The sequence below is a fragment of the Lonchura striata genome, chromosome 5 (assembly GCF_050655825.1).
Source record: "Lonchura striata isolate lonStrDom1 chromosome 5, ASM5065582v1, whole genome shotgun sequence".
NCBI classification, from domain to species: Eukaryota; Metazoa; Chordata; class Aves; order Passeriformes; family Estrildidae; genus Lonchura; species Lonchura striata.
Genome location: NC_140707.1, coordinates 49,039,973 through 49,054,867, shown reverse-complemented (window position 1 = coordinate 49,054,867; position 14,895 = coordinate 49,039,973). Strand labels below are relative to the sequence as shown.

The following is a 14,895-nucleotide window of genomic DNA, read 5'->3' as shown; positions in this document are numbered from 1 at the left end:
CTATGGCTGGAAGACAAAACTGAGCTGGTTATTGAGACAGTATCATTTATTTGTGTTCTTTAAGCAGGCTGTAGCAGAGCCAGAAGATAATGGGCACCTCATTTATTCAGGCTTTGAATGATCATATTTAATTCCCAGTGACAGCTGTCTTCACCATATTAGCATTGCAAATCAGCACTGTTTTGTAATGGCCTTCTATTGAACATGATTCAATTATGTGTGGTCCGTAGCGAGGCAGGATACGGTCTTAGTATCTATAGCAATATTTCTGCAAGCTGCTGCTCTTTACACTGCTCACATTTAAGCTGTCTGTTTATCACAATGCTTTCCTTGAACCACACTGAACTCTCTTCATTTTGCAGTGAAATAAAGAAGAATGAATATAATTTGTAAAAGCAGTTATCTGGTCAGCTATATTACATACCCTATCTTCTCTACACATGCCTGGGATCAAGAAACACTTGTTAAAATAATTGTTATTATACTTAAAACATTTATGGAACAAAAGTGATTAAAACAGGTTTAAATTACTGTACATTATTAGATGGTACTACATACTAAAGGTCAATGCTATCTTGAAGAAAAATTGTAATAACATATCCAACAGGTAAATTTTGTGCTACTGTCACAGTTTTCCAAGAAAAGGGCAGCTAGGTTTAACTTCTATAAAAGAAGTTAAAAGTCATAAAATTTTTTAAAGTTACAGTTTCAAAGGCTTTCAGAAGTCCTAGATTGTTTACTGTGGAATAGCTAAATCTGTGCCCCATAAATTCTTTTCCTGCATTGTGAGCTGACATGTGCATATGACATTTCAGACTATGCTGTTGAAGGCCTGGATTTCAAGACCACAGCTTAAAAGGTGTGTGTGTTTGTTATAATATAAAAACCTTTATAAATTCTGATTCCAGCTATAAGATAAGTTCTCCTATTGTGTTAGGCAGCCTCAAAAAGAAAAGCCTCCTCTGCACAAATTCAGCAAATACATTCTTCAATCAGTCCAAGGCAAAGCACAAACCTTACTCTTTTCTTCAGTTTTTCCATTCCTATATTCTCTACAACATTTAGCTTTCTTCTTGCAGAAATCTCATTATACACAATACAACTGTCTCCAGCCCCAGGGCTCTTTGCATCCTTCATCTTAGTGACAAAGTGCACCTATAGCAGAAATATATTGTTTATTCCACAAACTAGAGTGCTGGGCCATCATTCTAAAGGATTTGGTAGATCAACAAGATTTTTAAATCATAGACAGACCTTGAACTGTTTAAAGATACTTTCTTGGTAATTGAAGCAGAGGAGTTGACATTCCCAGTTTAAGGTTGGTCCAGCCAAAGATGCCCCAGATGGGGTGGAAGGTCACAGTAAGTCAGTCTAACCATACTACTTCCTCCAGGACACTGCACGGGATACCACTGTGCATATACCACATTCATCCATTTTTTAAAGGATTACTTAAGACTTTTTTTTCTTTTTTTTTTTAAAGTCTTCATTCAAAACTTTCCTCTCCACTGTCTCTTCCAACAGATTCTATTGCTTCTTTTGCAAAGATTTGATACATGTTCATTTCTTGATTGCATTTCATTTATGAGATTATACTACATTTTTGAAACCCAAGAGCTTATGTGAAAATAATGACTGATTCATCACTCACATAGGGGGTTCACTGCATTTTTTTAAAGCAAGATCCATTTGTTGTTCATGACTGGGGTTATTTATGTATATCAAATTGTACACTCACCTACCTGGGAAACAAACAGGAGTTTATAGAACAGTTTCCTTTATTTTTATCATGTCTACTGCATTTAAAAAAACAAACAAACAAACAAAAAAAAACCTCTATGTATGTACAAGAAAATACTTGTACATGTTATTTTTGCACATGGTCCTTCATGAAGCCACTCCAAGAGTCTAACAAGAGACAATTAGATTAACAGGGTCTCAGGCTCCAGTCCTAAGAGGTATTGAGCTATATAGTGCCCATAAATTACATGCAATGTCAAGGTCTGCTCTGTTGGACATCCAGAAAAGGGAAGTGTCTCCATTTATATTATATTACTTGAGACTTTCAATTGGCTAAGAACTGCTTACAAAGGGAATGAAATAATACAAATAATGGATAATGGAATTAACCATAATTTTTTAGAGTCACAATCTCTAAACTCCTCACAGACAATCAGAGATTTTTAAAAATTAGGAGGAACTTATTCAGGTTTTTTTAATACATTTTTTCTTTTCTTTTTGTAATACTGCCTTGAAAGATTTTAATTAAAACTCTTTTTCTTAACACAAACTAACAACAGGTATAAAACTTTTTTTAAGGATGAATAATGGAGCAATGTGAAAGAGCAAAGGAAACAAAAGCACACATTACAAGCTCTACAGGGAAGAACACAGTGAAAGGCTTTATAAAACAAAGTGAAGGAAGCACAAGATCTTATCTATACTCTTCAGTTCTTTCTGAAAAGAGAAATAGTAAATGGCAAAATGGATATTTCCCCATTTTGAAAAAAAAGGGAATTTCCAAATTTCGGTAAAATGGGTATTTCCAATGTGCTTAGTAAACAATCCAACTATGTCAGACATGAAGAAAACTTGTTCATACCTGTCCTTGGTTTGACTGGGATACAGTTAATTTTCTTTCTAGTAGCTGGTCCACAGCTCTGTTTTGGATTCTGTATGAGAATAATGTTGATAGCACACTGATATTTTAGATATTGCTATGTGGTGCTTACCCCAAGTCAAGGTCTTTCAGTGTCTCATGCTCTGCCACTAAGGAGGTACAAAAGGCTGGGAGGGAGCCTGGCCAAGACAGATGATCAAACTGACCAAAGAAATGTTTGGCAATATATATAGAATGTCATTCCCAATATATAAACTCAGGGAGTTAGACAGAGGGGGACTGAACACTGCTTGAGGGCAGGCTGTACATCTGCCAGTGGATGGTGAGCAATTCTATTGTGTTTCACTTGTTGCTTTTGGGGTTTACTACCCTCTCTCTTTTTTTTCTTTTTTAATGTCCTTTTTCCTCCTCCATCTCCTTCTCCTATTGTTATTATTATTATATTTTACTTTGTTTCATTTACTAAACTGCTCTTACCTCACAGGTTTTACGTTCTTAGGATTCTCCCATCCATCCCACCGAGGAAGGGCATGGAGTGAGCGAGCAGCTGCAGGGTACTTAGTTGCTGGCTGGGGTTAAAATGCAATAGTATCAAAATATGTCCCTTTCTTATCATGGTCTTTCACCTCAGGAAAAATTGCACTGTGACTAAAAAGGAAAAGCCAGGGGAAAGCGTCCTGGTGGGGCTCGTAGCAGAGCAAAATGCCATGCTGCACTGCTCTGTCAAGTGGGTCATAATGTATGACCCTTCTAGGTCATTTTCAGGTGAACGTTTTTGGATATTGACCTTTGCACAATATAATTTTCACTGTTTCTTTGCCTAGGGAAATGTGGTTTCTCTTACACTTCCTCTCATCTAATTTCACGCACACACAATCACTGGTAACCCAAATTTGAAACTTACAAACGATTGCACTCCTACAGTTTTCCTGAAGACCAGCAGTTAGCAATAAAGCGTAAAAGACAGGAATGTACGTCTGCCCCAGAGGAGCACAAATTGCCTTTGCAGCTGCCAATGCAGCTGGCACAAACACTGGCAGGCAGTCCATGTGTGGCACCCACATCACTACTTGGTTTAGGACACTAGAGAGGACTTTGAGGGAGGTGGAAAAGGGGCTGCAATAATGGACACAGTAGACCCTAATCTGTATGCACACAGGTTCCTGAGTGATTTTATCAGTCAGGAACAACTTTTTTACTCTGAAATAAATACGCTCGTTTTACATGAAAGCTACAGAAACAAAACATCACCTCCTGAGGGTGTATTGCTGTTATGTAAGAGTGGTCATGCTTACAGTCAATTACCACAGAAAACCAGGGAGTTTCTTTCTATATTGCTGAATGTAATGGATACTAATGACAACTTCCTCCACCTGTCATGTAATTTGGTGTAATTAATGTAATTTGTTCTGGTAATTGTAAGGTCAGGATCAGAGTTCATGGAATATGAATCACTTCCACATATTCAATATTTATCATCCTGTGCTACCCACACATGCCATTATTATACAAATAACTTAATTGGGAAACAATAAAGGTTTCTATAAAATAAACCTTTCATAGAAGTAAAGAAATTAAAATAAATCCCTTAACACCTTATTTTTCAGCCAGAGGTACATGTTCTGTAGCATTCATATAGCATAGGCTACCACTCCAAAATCTCCTAGAAGTGCCAGCCTTCCAAAATCATTACTTATCAACTGCATTGCAGTAACACTGTTTATGCTATTTGCCCCTGCCTCAGATGACTTACTTTGCAAAGTAAAGAGGAAATTAATGTAAGCATCAATGGTGGAGATAAAGCAACAGCCATTGCTCAGCTTGATCTCAGGAGACTGTGCTCAGGCTCTCATGTATTAGTCTTAGTTAAAAAGAATATTAAGCAGGGATTTGGAGGATAATGGAGTAGATTGGGTCTGCTTACAGGGATATTCCTATTTCCCAGGTTAGGGGTAGGTATAGGAACACTATAGGGAAAAAAACAAATGTGTCTGCCTGGGACTTGAACAAGTAGGTAGAGAAGGTTTGGCTTCAATTCGGTGTTCCAAATCTGACCACAGGTTTTCTGGCCATCCTGCATCTGCATTTTTTATAGCCTTTATATTTGTTTTTTGATTTGAAAAGGTGTTTTCTGATCTATCTCCTGTCTGGCTGCACATAGTGGTGCTATGTTTTCCTGAAAGTGATGCTGTTTGTAATGAATAATCTGTAGTGATGCTAATTCACATTCACTTGTAGTGCTGCTGCCTAGATACATAGTAATTGTTCCAGAGCCAACTGGAGCTCGGTGTTCACCCTCAGTCTTGAAGATAAGGACCTAAGTATGCTCGAAACTGTTGTGAAAAACCTTGAGAACTAATAAACAGCTTAAGTTTAATAAAGCAAGGGAGGATAGATTTTGCAAAACAAGGGAATTAAAGGTAACAGAAACACAGGAAGGAAGACCTTTGAAGCAATATGAAGAATTGTCAGAGGAACAAAATTAAAACAAAGAGAAAAAGTATGCCATAGTATTGGAGTCACAAGATAATTCCAACTTCTGCTACATGAAAAGACAGGAAAGATTTGAAATGTTGCAGCAAGAATCATCAAGACAGCCTGAATGGGAAAAATAACCCACATAGCAAACCCATCCTCTGTGACTCATTGACAAGTCTAGCAGCATTCATACTCAGAAAATGAAATCCTAGGCTGGAATTAGAATGAAAGGTTAGTAGCTATCTCTGAATTGAACATGCGTTCACAGGTCTCTTGGAAGTGATACAAGAAAGTTTGTCTAAGATTTCAATTTGGACAAAATAACTCAAGACTGGCATAGAAGAGACAGGCTTGTGAGGCCTTTTCAAACAGATTGTCAAATTAATATTTTCACAGGCAGACACGTAGTAATACAGTTCACCCAGATCATCATCAAAGGCATTAAACAGGACTGGTCCCAGCACTGAGCCCTGGGGAGCCCCACTGGTGCCCGGCTGCAGCTGGGTGCAGCTCCTTTCACAGCCACTCTCTGGGCCTGACCATCCAGACAGTTTTTCACCCAGGGAAAGGACAGAGCACCTGTCCAAGCTTCTCCAGGAGAATGCTGTGGGACACAGTATCAGAGGCTTAGCTGGAATCCAGGCAGACAATATCCACAGCCTTTCCCCCTTGCACAAGGCAGTCAACTGTTCATAAAGGAGGCCGTGCTGACTGAGCCTGATCCCCGGCTTGCCCAGGATGTGCCTTGTGATGCACTCCAGGCAATCTGCTCCGTAACCTTCCCTGGTACTGAGGTCAGGCTGACAGGCCTGTACCTCCTTCCAACTCTTCTTGTAAATAAGCATCACAGTGGCTAACTTCCAGTTGTCTGATACCTCCCTGGTTAGCCAGATCTGATGGTAAATTGTGGAACAATTTCACTGGGTTTCTTGGCGAACAATTCCAAGGTGGACCCCATCTGGCCATGCAGACAGCACAGAATCTAGTAAAACCCAAGAATAATTTGAGAAAGTGAATTGTATACATTTGGAAAAAATTCTGCAGTTACTCCATCTACAATCCTTTGCAAGTCAATTCCTTCACCAAATATCCTACTCAAATAAATTGATGTCTTTGTGGTCACTGGTTCTGGAGTTTTTGGCAAACCAAAAGCTATAATTTCTCAACATTTTCTTAATAGGATTTAATGAAGGCTATTGCAATGAACCATCATCACTTTAAAAGACATTATCAATAGTAGTTACTGACAAAAATGGAGTCATTATGGGTAAGGAGGAAATAAATGCCTAGATTTTAAACTGAAAATATGTGTTTGATTCTTTAGATATACAGTAGAGATTTTTTTGCCAAGAAACAGTATTATTTAGGGAGAGTATTACATTTTTAAAATTAGTTTCTAAAAGCAGAATGCCAGTAGACAATATGGTATCCAAGACATTCATACTTTCAATACATTGTGGCACGCAAAATTCAAACAATATGCATCACATTTTTTCAATTGATTTGTCACAGTATTTTAGCATTATCAAAGTCATACATATACATCCTCAAAACATATATGCCTGTTCTTTTGCTTCTCTTCATTAGGAAAAAACAGTGTAGTTCTGAGCCTAAAGAGAAAATGAGTTAAAAGTCAGCGATGTCTTCATCATGAATATTTGCCCTTATCAGAATGGAGGCTCCGGTAACAATTACTATGTATCTAGGCAGCAGCACTACAAGTGAATTTGAATTAGCATCACTAGATTATTTCAATAGTTCTTATTCATCACAAACAACAGCTTCAGTAAAACATAACAGTACCACATGTGACCAGACAGAGGATATATTAGAAAACATGTTTTCAAATCAAGAAACCAATGTAAAGACTATAAAAAATGCAGAAGGAAGGCCAGAAAACCTGTGCTCAAATTTAGAAAATCTACTATAACTTTTTAATAATGTCTGACAACTGCACCACAAAATCTCTTACTTGTACAACATGAAAGGCTACAATCAGAACATCCATTCAGACAGTTGCCTTGCCAGAGAGTACTGGTGGGCAAAAAAAACACCATTCGCTTTTACATTCTCCAACACTGTTATTGCTCTACTACCCTAGAGAAATGTCATGCAATAAATAACAAATAGAGTAATGCATGTTAAAATGTGTCCCATATATAAAAATATGAGAAAACATAGTGAGTATTAGCATGAAGAATATTTTGCGCCATAGCCTCACTGATTTAATCCTAGAAAATGACAAGAAATATGTGCCTGCTCTTCCCATTCTTCCTCCAAATATTAATTATCACCAGTATAATTGCATGTCAGCAGCACTAGATCCCAATTTTATGTTAAATTGTTGAAGTTTCACAACTAAAAACACAAAGAACAAATGCGTAGTTTGATGTATTCATTTTGGGTGGATACTTTAGAAGAAAATTCTATCAACTTTACTTGAAATTTGAAAAATCTTAATTCTGACGGCAGAAACTGTATTGTTAAGAGAAAGAGAGTGCATCATTTAAAATATTACAGTCTGAAAATTGTTATAAGATTTGACAACTATTTTCCAGTATTTTGTTCTTAGGTAGGAGAGGAGCTGCTGTTTATACCTTACTTATATCAGACTCACTTCAGTGGGCCTGCATGTCTATGACTGCACAAACCAAAAAACAGTCTCACTTCTGAAGCTCAAGGCAAACTTACAGGGATAAGTCACCAAGAAGGTAAGTTTCTATTTTACCATTCTCAAATGTTTTGAGGAAATATTTCTTCCCTTCGTATTAATTTTTTGTTAAAATAATTTTGAAATTGTATTACCAACTTAAAACACAAAATCATTTTCAATTATAGTAAAGGTTTACCTGCATTTTAACAGCACGAAGAAACAAAGCCTGTGGGTCTCGGATATTTTATTTAAAATTGCAGAGCAACAGCAGGAACTGAATCTTGCTCTCTCTCTTCACCCAATACTTTCTATTCACTAGCCCACAGAAAACAAACCTACACAGATACTATCTCATATATACTGCAAATAAGGAATTTTTCATTTTGAGTATTCCTACTCCAGCATAAATGCAGATCCCATTTTTAGTCTGGTTTCATCAAATTATCATTCTAGGAGCTCAAGGAGTGAGTTCTGCAAATAACTTAGTCCATCAGGTGCAAACATACATCAGACATATTCAGAAAGCAATTGGCAGTGACCATGATGCCTTAGACATGACAGAGAAAATGAGAAACGTGAGAAGTTCAAGACAGTAATTTTGAAGTCTAATCCTCACTGATACCTGCATTCAATTTGTATCGCAATTTTTGACACAAATTCCTCAAAGCACCTAAATGTGGACACTGAAGCACATGCAATGACATCTGAGCCCTGCTCAGGGGGAAACTGTTCTCAGAGTCTGTCCGAGCCCCAAAGATTGGGATGTTTATGCAGTGCTCAAGGGGGTGCATCTCTTACACCACAGGCTTAAAGCCTGACAGGACTATTCAGCCCATTGCCATTGTGCAATATATCCAACACCACCAGTATCCACCACCACAAGGTGTTTCCAGCCAGTCCAACTCGACACAGCAGACATGCTACTCTTACAGCTGGAACCTGTCCAGATGCACACACATCATCACATGAAACCAGTGCCCTGTCTAATGCTGCCAGACCTCTTATCCTGGAAACAAATGTCAGTACAAGTCCCAGCTCCATTAGGAAGCTGCCTGAGTGGCAAGACACCCATTCAAATGAGCTTTGTCATTCTTCAGCTTTCAGAAGTGAATATTCCAAAAAATACAACAGTACTTGTTTATAAATTTGAAATTGCTAGGAGAACACTTGGTCCTTGGTCCAGTATTTCAGTTGTTGATAGCAATTTTAACAGCCAGCCATTCCATTTTTTCTCATTTCTCCCATGACATGAGCTCTAAGGGTTTCATTCTTCCTCAGATATTTGGTTGTTTTTTTTTTTTTCCTCAGTATTCTCAACCAGCAGAACAAATCCAAATTGTATTTTTCCCAGCTTTGCGGTCAGGAGAATTTAATTTTCTTTCCTCAGAAAAAACCCTCAGGATTTTTCCCTCACTCTCAACTCTGACAACTCTGCTAACAGAGTTAGCTTTGCAGCTAAGAGACAACTCTGCTTTGTATACTTATTCCTTTTTCTAAGTAACATTGAAAATATTTGCATACCCTTACATACATGATATATGTCTAAAAAGTGTCATTTAATAGAAGGTTTTGGTTGGATTATTATTGACATATTATTGATTCAGAAGTGCTCAGTTATATGACATTTAATCATGCCGCCCAAAAGAGACCAGGTTAGCTTTTATATTGACAATAGGCTGGGATAAAGGATAGCAGAATCAGAGCTTGCATACTTAGTATTGAATAAACCATATATTCTAGGCTGTTTTACATAAAAACAGATATGCTAGATCAAACTAAAAACCAAAAGATTTTTCTCAGCTAGTGGCCCGCACCTGATGTTAAGAAAAAAAAGAACATATGAAAGAGGGAAAGTAGAACAGTAGCTGCCAGCTACTTCTGTTTCAAATCATCCATCTCATGTTTAATAGCTCTTCACAGTCTTTCCTTTACAAAATTGTTTAATCATTTTTTTTTTTACTTATTTGTAATTTTGGCATCCAATGAAAATGAATCTCAACATGCAATATTGTTATGCAGGAAAGGGCTTTCTTTTGTTTGTTTTAAACCTGCTGCCTAATAGTTTCCTTGGGTACCCCACAGTGAGTAATCATTCCCTATTCAGTTCCTTCATGTCATTCATAGTTTCCTATTCCTCCCTCACGCCCACATTTTGTTGTCTCTTTTCCAAGCTGAGGAATACTGCTACACAGTTATATGTCTCACAGAAGTTGTCCCATACCTCTAGCCCTCTGTGTCTGCTCTTCTCTCTGCCCTTTCTAAGTCGATTTTCCTCTGTATTTCCACAAACCATTTACTATGATTCCATCTCATCAATATATACATAATGAAGCTTTTTGTTGCTTTTTTTTATTAATTTCTATTCTTTCCCAGTGTTCCTAGCATCCTGTTTTTCTTTTGATAGTGGTGGCTGAGATCTGGGGTCATGTCTTAAAGGAATTAATCAGAAGAGTTTCGAGATCTTTGCTAATTTAGAGTCCACCACTATGAGCTTCATAATTAAAACTGTTTTTCCCTCAGGAGGTTTACTTAGAATTAATTTAGTCTTTTCTCACCCAACCACTCAACACTAATTCCTTACACAACTCTTTACAATAAGATTTGGCTATCTTGAATAATTTCATATCTGCCAAAAATTGTCTCATTATTTGCACCCTTTGCTAGAACAATTAAGAATATATTGAGTGGCATACAGCTCCATCCATTCATCCAAAAAATCTTTTGGAAAACAATAATCTATCCTCTTCTTTTTTTCTCCTGTTTTTTAACCCATTTCTAATTCAGGAACAAATTTATATACATATCCCATTTGTGGAAAGATGACTGGCAGTAAAATCAGAGGAAACTGAGAATTTATATTCACATCCCAAAAGGAGTTACAACTGTACAGAAGTTGTAGGGTAAAATATAGCTGCTACTCCCTGGATGGAAAGCAGTTGGCAGATTCCTGATACAACTGTGAGCATCTGCAGGGGGGGGTGGAATGGGGGGTGGAGCAGAGTGGAGACACCAGGGCCAGGCTCTGTTGAAGTCCTTGCAGGGAGGGGAACTCGATGGCACTTTTCAGCTGATAAACAGCATAGCACCTGTCAGCCAAGGGAGGGGAGATGTCCTGCTGCTGAGCCAACAGCTGTGGCAAAATCCGTCTCCTTAGATTCACTGCTTCTCTCCCTTGGTCCATTATAGGCTAATTGTAATGTTAACACACAACTCCACCCCAAAGTCACCCACCCTCAAGGTACAACCAGTACAGCCACCCCTCACTGGGTACGAGCTCTGTATTGTTGTGACTGTATCTTCAACAGCAAAGAAAGAGAATTTTACATGAATCAGTAACAAAGGTATTTATGTCTCAAGTCACTCAAGCTCCCCCCTAAACATAAAGAAATAGTATGAAAGTAAGTTGAGAATGAGAGAAAAGTTAGGGAAATCTCCATTGTAACTGCTGGGACCTATCAATAGGCTGAACCTGTCTTCCCCCCATAGAGTCTCCTACTGGGTAACAATCATACTTTGTGTGTGCAGAATACTTTTACTGAGGATTAGAGTTTTCCTGTGTATTGCTTTAAATATGCGTTTGCAGTCAGGTACTACCACTGACAATCCCCAAACCTTAACCTGTCACAATTTTTTATCAACAAAGGTATGTTGTTTTATCAACAAAGTTTATGTTATTCTGTAAGCTGTTGGTTTGAGTCCTTCACAGGCGCTGGCAGTTGCCAGCAGGGTGTAACACATGCAAATAGAGAGAAAAAACTCACTGAGAGGTCAAAGAAAGTGGGAAGACCAGCTGAGGGGTCTCCCTTAAGCTGTTGGCAAATTTCCCTGGGCCACCCTCCGATCCTCAGACTCTTCCCCCAGCCTGTAGAACTGCCTGCGGTTGTTGTGACCCAAGGACAGGACTCAACACTTCATTGAAGCTAACACGATTGGCGTGGGGCCATGGATCCAGCCTGTCCAGATCCCTCCAAAGCCTTCCTGCCCTCCAGCCTGGTAACACTCCCACCCAACTTGGTGCTGTCTGTGAATGTGCTGAGGGTGCATTTGATCCCCTTGTCCAGATCATCATCAAAGGCATTAAACAGGACTGGTCCCAGCACTGAGCCCTGGGGAGCCCCACTGGTGCCCGGCTGCCAGCTGGGTGCAGCTCCTTTCACAGCCACTCTCTGGGCCTGACCATCCAGACAGTTTTTCACCCAGGGAAAGGACAGAGCACCTGTCCAAGCTTCTCCAGGAGAATGCTGTGGGACACAGTATCAAAGGCTTTGCTGGAATGCACGTAGGCAATATCCACAGCCTTTCGCTCCTTTACTAGGTGGATCAGCTGGTTATAAAACATCAGTCAGATCAAGCAGCACCGACCTTTTCTAAACCCATTCTGGCTGGGCCTGATCCCCCGGCTTGCCCAGGATGTGCCTTGTGATGCACTCCAGGCAATCTGCTCCATAACCTTCCCTGGCACCAAGGTCAGGCTGACAGGTCCACAGTTCCCCAGATCTTCCTTCCTGCCCTTCTTGTAGAGAAGCTTCACATTGCCTGACACCCAGTCATCTGGGCCCTCCCCTCTTCACCAGATTCACCCAGATCACAATGAAATTGATTCAGGGATACAAACAGTGCTTGATAATTTTTTCTCAATGGCTTTTTATACCCAGACTAGTTTTGGGGTTTTGTTCCAGCTCAGTGAGCTCCCTTGAAATAACATCAGAATGAAGATTTGCTTTATTAACCCAGAGATAAATTCTCTAAGGCCATTATAGCACAGTGAGGAATAGTCAGCGTGTGGGAAAAGAGGTTCATATCAATAAACATGTATTGAATAGTCTAAAACCACTGTGCCACGAAGCAAATATTAAACACAATAACAAGTTGAATAAAGGTGACTAAAGACTATATTTGGGCCTCTTACTTTCTTAAGGGAGTATGAAACCAGGAACAATTTCCAGGACTGCCTGAAATTTAAATAATAGGAGCTGAAGAATGTCAGCTCCACTGCCAAGAGGAATTTTCCATCTTGTAATTACATGGATTGCGACCAAAGCCCTCTTCTATGCACTTCACACTAGAAAAGCAATATTTTTCTTTCAAATACACTTAAGATACAATAAAATATTGCACACAACCGTATTATGCAAGAATGTAGAGAAATCAGATTTAGACAATCTAAGATATAGACAAGCATCCACAAATCTATGGACACAACATTGAAAATCAACTACATGTAAATCTGTTTTTGCAGCAAACTTTTATTCACATAAAACAAAAAAAGTCTTTTTCTTCTTTACCCTCTTCAAAATTAATACATTTTTTTCTGTTTCTCTACACCTTGCTCTGTTGATTTTTTCCCTGACATTTTAGATTATTTTTTATCTTCTTCCATAGCCCTGTACATTCTTTTATTTGTCTGACTTTCTTCCTCTTTTTAGCCTCTCTTGATTTATTTTGTTGTGTTCAAATAGCAGTGGTACCTGGAACATGGCCTCTGTCTAAGTCAACCTCAGCTAATTTACATTTATTTCTTAAGAGGGTACCTAGGGAATAAAGGCTCTTTTCCCTGATACCTCAGTATCCAGGTGCAGTCTTGTCATAGAGCCATCTTAAAATAGTAAGAATAGAAAACTTAATGGCTATGGGATCTTTACACCCATTTGCATTCATGGAAGACAGTAGATAACCTCCTGTGCTATCTTGTTTTTTCTTTGATTTTCCATTTGTTTTGTTTAATATTATGTTGTTATAAAAACAAAACACAGCTGGTTGTCTCTTTTCTCCAAGTGATGCTTCTTATCTCCTCCTTCTGTCTCTGCATAGCTGGACCATTCATCTGTGACAGAGGAACTTCCTACACACCAACCAGGAGAACATGGAGCCATGAAAGAAGAAAGGAAACCACATTTGTCTTGCAAATCCCATTTTACAATTTCACCACTGAACTTTTTTTGTGGTTCTATGGAATTAATTTATAGAAAGATGGCCTGTGATGGATATGAAGCCATGTTAACATCAGTAAAATGCCTGAAAACAGTCCTCAGAGAACTTCACACAAATACAGACCCCGGCTCCAGCTGAGACAAAAGGCAGATAAGTTATCCAGGAATCAAACAATCATTTGCACATCTTTTCTTGCCAACATCATGAGGTTTTCAAGGACAACACTCCACCCTAGCACTCTTGCTCTAATTAACTCAGTGTAATCAATGGGATGTGTAGCGGTGAAGCTCTGAAGAGATTTTGTCTGTCTATAAAACATTAGAATGAAAGTTTTTGTTGTTGAATATACATCTATTCACAGAAGCTAACAGGTGTTTGCTCCACTTTCTGCAATGTTTAATGTTTAACCTTCAATTCTATTAAAATCTATTGATGAGAAGAGGAGGTTCTTTTAACAGAGTGCTAGCAAAGCATTCATGAATCCTTCTCAAGTATACTCTGCCAATTATTTCTCTATGAGGTTCTTGCAAAAAAATATCTACCTCAGCTTGTGACAACTTCTATATCCCAGAAGTACCTAAGCTTGAGAAACTCAGCATTTTTCTACATTTAGGAAAAAGTGCTTCTCTTAGCCAAAAACCCACAAATTTCTGAATCAAGAAATACATCACAATGTACTCTTTTTAGAGGGTGAAATCAGAAGAATATTACAGCTGTCAGTTTGTCTAATCTTTAGCATTTTTTAAAAGATCAAATAAAATTCCTGTACGTGAGATGTTCCTTCTTCAGAAATGTTTAATTAATAACAAAAATAACCATTCATTCTACTGGGAATCACTTAATTGTTGACATTTACTAATAAGCCATCCAATACATCCATGAAAATAGAATAATTGTCCCAATCATTTGTTAATAGATTTGTAACCTTCACAAACATCAGAGTCATAACTTAAACAGTAAATGCCATAACAAGATTGCTTGTTAGCCTCTTGGGCAATAAAGTGGTGAATAAACTCCTTGAACAGGGTTCTTATTTATTTTGCCTATATCTTGGTTGAAGTTTTGGATTGTTACTGATTCTCTTTTTGAATTTTTTTTTTAGACTGAAATGTCTTTGCCATTAGGAGTTAAGGCAACACTATGCACTACATGGCCTTTGTTACTTGTTATTTATGCACTCATAAATAAAGTTATTTAATACTTTATTAAATAA

The 14,895-nt window shown here is 38.2% G+C and overlaps 1 long non-coding RNA gene across 1 annotated transcript in view; it reads left to right on the top strand.

Annotated features, from left to right (window-relative positions):
- LOC146767360 (uncharacterized) overlaps positions 1-14,895 on the top strand; it is a 20,857-nt gene extending 5,962 nt beyond the window's left edge. The window contains exon 2 of the long non-coding RNA XR_014955691.1: positions 816-14,895. This is a non-coding gene — a long non-coding RNA (uncharacterized LOC146767360). The remainder of the gene's footprint in view (positions 1-815) is intronic.